This window comes from Rattus norvegicus, chromosome 11 (assembly GCF_036323735.1).
Source record: "Rattus norvegicus strain BN/NHsdMcwi chromosome 11, GRCr8, whole genome shotgun sequence".
Lineage (NCBI taxonomy): Eukaryota > Metazoa > Chordata > Mammalia > Rodentia > Muridae > Rattus > Rattus norvegicus.
In genome coordinates, this window is record NC_086029.1 from 70370916 (window position 1) to 70375494 (window position 4579).

Genomic DNA, 4579 nt, shown 5'->3' on the forward strand with positions numbered 1-4579 from the left:
CATCTCGTGAGGCTTCCACATGGGTAGAGCAGAGGACTCTTGATTTAAAAGACCTATAGCGTTCCTAGCCTACCGTCTTCTCTAAGTACAATTTCGTTCTGCCTGTTCAGTGCTCGAAAGTTCTGTCCTTGGTATTTTCAGTGAACAGGCCTATGATTAAATGTAAGGAGTGCATATTCTTTTATATCTGAGTCATTCTTTGCAATCTCTGCTGTCTCCCACATTTCTCCACCAAAAGACTTTAAAAGATGCAACAGGAATCGCTGTCCTCATTTACTCCTGCAAAGACCCGGGTATGAAGACATCCACTTCTTAGAGTTTGTCAACTGTAAAAGGAAGGCTTTAATTGAAGGCAGGAGAAGCAGAACAGTCGGCAAAGGGAAGTTGCAGGCCATCATGGTATCAGACACAGACAGTAAAAGGACCTCTTCACCGGGCTCTGCTCAAGGATCTCCATGGAAGCAGGTTGGTTCAAATGAGTTTCCCTTGTACAACAAAGATTTTCTCCATGACATGATGTGCTGGTTAGTTTTATGTCAACTTGACATAAGCTGAAGTCATCTGAGAGGAGGAACCTCCATTAAAGAAAATGCCTCCATTAAGATTGGATTGTAAGCAAGCCTGTAAGGCATTTTCTTAATTAGTGACTGATGGGGTAGGTCCTACCTGATTGTGGATGGTCCCATTCCCTGGGCTGGTGGTCCCAGGTTGTATAAGAAAGCAGGCTAATTAAGCCATAAAGAGCAAGCCACCAAGCTGTATGCCTCCATGGCCTCTGTATCAGCTCCTGCGTCCAGATTCCTGTCCTGTTTGAGTTCCTGCCCTGACTTCCTTCAGTGATGCTCTCTGATATGGAAGTGTAAGCCAAATAAACCTTCCTCCCCAACTTGCCTTTTGGTCATGGCATTTCACTGCACCAATAGAAACCCTGACTAAGACACACAGGCAGAGAGTTTTTCCATTTAAGGAGAGCAGAGCCTCGGAGAGAAACCCAGGAGTTTTTTCAGCCATCCCAGAAGGAGAGGCTGGAGACAACCAGAGGTGAAAAGGACAGAATGCAAGCGGGAGGGAGGAGGGAGTGACAGAGAAGCAAAAGTGTGAAACCGTTTGCCCCCAATTTATCTTCATGAAAATTTGCTATGTGAAAATACCTGCTTGAAAATGAGATAAATAAAGAAGTAATTATTTGCATTACAAATTAACTTTTCACTTCAAAAGAGTATTTGCCACAGGTGTGACTCTGTGATGTGAGACTTTAGAAAAGAAGGTAAGTTGGGAGAGGTGGGACATTTCAACAATAAGACTTCATCCTAGTGATGAAGGGAAAGATAGACAAAGAAAGAGGTGGTCATACAGGGAGCTCTCTGCAGAGCACAGGCTTTGACATGGACAGGAACAGAATGGAGGAGGGTAAAGTCAGCATAAGCCAAGCCTTTTGAACAGAGCTGCTTTGCTTAGGGGAAAGAAGCACACACACACACACACACACACACACACACACACACACACACACTCAGGGAAAGACTCATACTTTGAGTAAGAACTGTAATGACAACAGACTGTAAGAGTTTGTTTGTTTATTTCCCTTCTGAATTCCCCAAGGTGCAAAAGATGGTTTTAACAAAATAGGGTAAGGACGATGGTATTTCTCTTAGAGAATGTATTTGTGTAGAAGGCATACACTGATATTACTTCTATTGTGAAAGGGACCGAGATCCTTAGAATCTACTCATCTAAGACAGAGCATCACCAGAACAAGGTGATGACGAAGGTTGTCAAGGGCAGACACAGAAGAGGCAGGACTTGGAATAATATGTTGGCCAGCAACACTTCTCTGTTAGTCCCTCTGCTCACAACTTAGGTAATGACACTAAAACTTATCAATTGCTTAGCATGGGTGGATTTCTCATGCGAGTGCAAGGAACTCAGCTCAGCTCCCTTAGGGAACCTAGAGAAGACGAGAACCACGTCTCCGAGGTAGTCACTGAGGGAAGGGACACAAGGACTCAGTATCTTCAGGTTTTTAAAGGAAATGACCACGGAACTGAGGAAGCACTGTCTTAATTACTCTTCGCCACTGTGATCCAATAGCCTGTAGACACAAAACAGGGAAGTTTTATTTTGTTTCATGGTTTCAGAAGGTCTCAGGTCGTCAGAGCGGGAAAGTATGGAGGAGTCCATGCTGGTGAGAGCCCGTGGCAGAGGTTTCTCCCATTATGATACCATGAAGGGAGAGTGTGCTGAAACCAGATGGTAGGGGATAATCTTCAAGGACCTGCCCCTGGTGTCCATTTCTAGCAACAGACCTGTGTCCTAAAAATTTCCCAGCCTTCTAAAGCCCACTGGCTGGTGGACGAGCATTGGCATCAGGAGTCTCATGGTCTCATGCATGATACAGCATGATACAGCATGATACAGCATGATGCAGCATGATACAGCATGATATAGCAAGATACAGCATGATGCAGCATGATACAGCATGATACAGCATGATGCAGCATGATGCAGCATGATACAGCATGATATAGCAAGATACAGCATGATACAGCATGATGCAGCATGATACAGCATGATACAGCATGCATTTACTCCAGATGCAGGGATTTCACTATCTGAACAGCCTCAGGAACACCTCAAAGCCCAAAATTGAGTCTCTTCTAAAACCCAAAGCAAACCTAAAAGAAAGGTTTATTTGTTTTATCTCATGTGGGTGCATGATGTTTGGCGTGTGTGTGTGTGTGTGTATGTGTGTGTGTGTGTGTGTGTGTGTGTGTGTGTGTGTACCACGTGTGTGCCTGGTACCCATGGAGGTCAGAAGAGGACATCAGATCCCTTGGAAATGAGGTTCTGATTGGTTGTAAACCAGCATATGAGTACTGGGAATCAAATCCAAATCCTCTGGAAGAGCAAGTGCCTTTCACTACTGAGCCCACCTCTCCAGCCCCAACAAGGCACACTTAGAACCCCGAGTCCTGGTATCATAAAAATAGAACTTATATAACTCCAGTATACAGTGGTGTACAAATGAAGCGAAAGTTCCCTTTCTATGTGCCTCTTGAGACTTTGGAGATGTGGCTGCTGTGGCAGAGAGGGGAGGGGCTATGTCTATGTTTCAGTGTTCTGACCTGCCAACGTTTAAATGGTCAGTAGCCTAACATTCACTGAGACTACCGTCAGTCTGGCCCCAGGGGACCTGGACAGGGAGTTAGCCTGAGATGATCACCAATCCAGAACTAGGATGGGAAGCAAGCTAGAGACAAGAAGAACCCCTTTTGAGAATACCTGGTGACATGTTGATGTCTGAGGGCTGTACAGAATGGCTTCACCCCTCACCTGGCTTCGTGAAAGAGATGGCCCTGAGGGCACGAAAGGAGGAGAATGTGGGGCTGTGAGCTGTGAAAGGTACCTTGATTCCTGTTCGAGACAGGTGAGACAGGTTGAATCCCCGGAGACACTAAAAGGGATGGCAAGTGCATTCCCAGACTCCTAGATCACGGCCTCACTAGCTGCAGTCCCCAACAAACCCCTGTAGAGAGGTTTGAGACACACCAGTCAGGTAAAGCAATGCCCCAAGCCCCTCCTCCACAGGCGAGGACCTGACCACTGGTCATGTAGGCTCAAGACAGATCAGTCACAGATCAGTCTTAGAAACAGGACCAAGCCCCAGAATGTGTAGATGAGGTCTTCCCAAAGTCTCGGGCCAAACCAATAGGAAGTACCTGCTGTCAGACACTGACCCATCTAAAAACTGTATTTAAGGGCCGTGTTCAGAATTAAAGGTGTGTAGGAATTATTCCATTGTCTGAGAGCTTCTGTCATAAGAGCTGTAACACCACCGCATGGGGAAGAGATCCGCTCTCTCGAAATCATCGCAGCCAGAAGCTCCCCTGCATCCCTCACCAGCTAGTCAGTCTCCTGCTGGCTCAGCCTGACCCGAGCAACCCAAAGGAGAAGGACCGGAAGTGGGAGCGGCAGAAGCAGGTTTCCCTCCCTGCCTGAGTTCTCTCTCCCCTCGCCCAAACCCACACTTCTGGCCAGGCAAGAGATCATTGTGCAGAGCCCACCAGTGCCAGAGCCCTACAGGAGAGCTTACCTACCCTGCAGTACTCAGGAGAGCAGGCTGTACACAGCAGGAGTTTCGAGTGAGCTACTCCTATGGGGTGGCATGAACAAGAGAGAGATACTCTCTTCCTCCTTTACCTCTCGCCACCTGTGGTGGGAGATCTGGCCCTGGGGTCCTGAGATCAGGAGAGTTGTGCCTGCCCTGAGGTGGGCAGACAACTCAGGTACCTCCCATGCCCAGATCCAGGGCGTTGAATTGGCCTGCCCCAACATCTACCTCATCTATGAACTGCTGGAGTGCATGAAGAGCCCGGTCCTACATGCACACAACTTCAGACTCTCTATAGCACAGGACGACAACAGGATATCCCAGAGGAGTCCCAGTGAGGTTCCAGTATTGATAGAGTGACAGAAGCAGGGGCCTCGTACCAGACCAGTGAGTCATTGCAGTAAATCTCATACCACAATGAGATTTTTTTTCTCAGTTGTGGGGAAGGTTGCAAGGGTGAAGAGTGGG

At 47.3% G+C, this 4579-nt stretch overlaps 1 pseudogene; it reads left to right on the top strand.

The window, feature by feature from the left end:
• Nucleotides 1-3074: 3074 nt before the first annotated feature.
• On the top strand, nucleotides 3075-3159 carry LOC120095768 (small nucleolar RNA SNORA17; annotated as a pseudogene).
• The last annotated feature ends 1420 nt before the right edge of the window (nucleotides 3160-4579 follow it).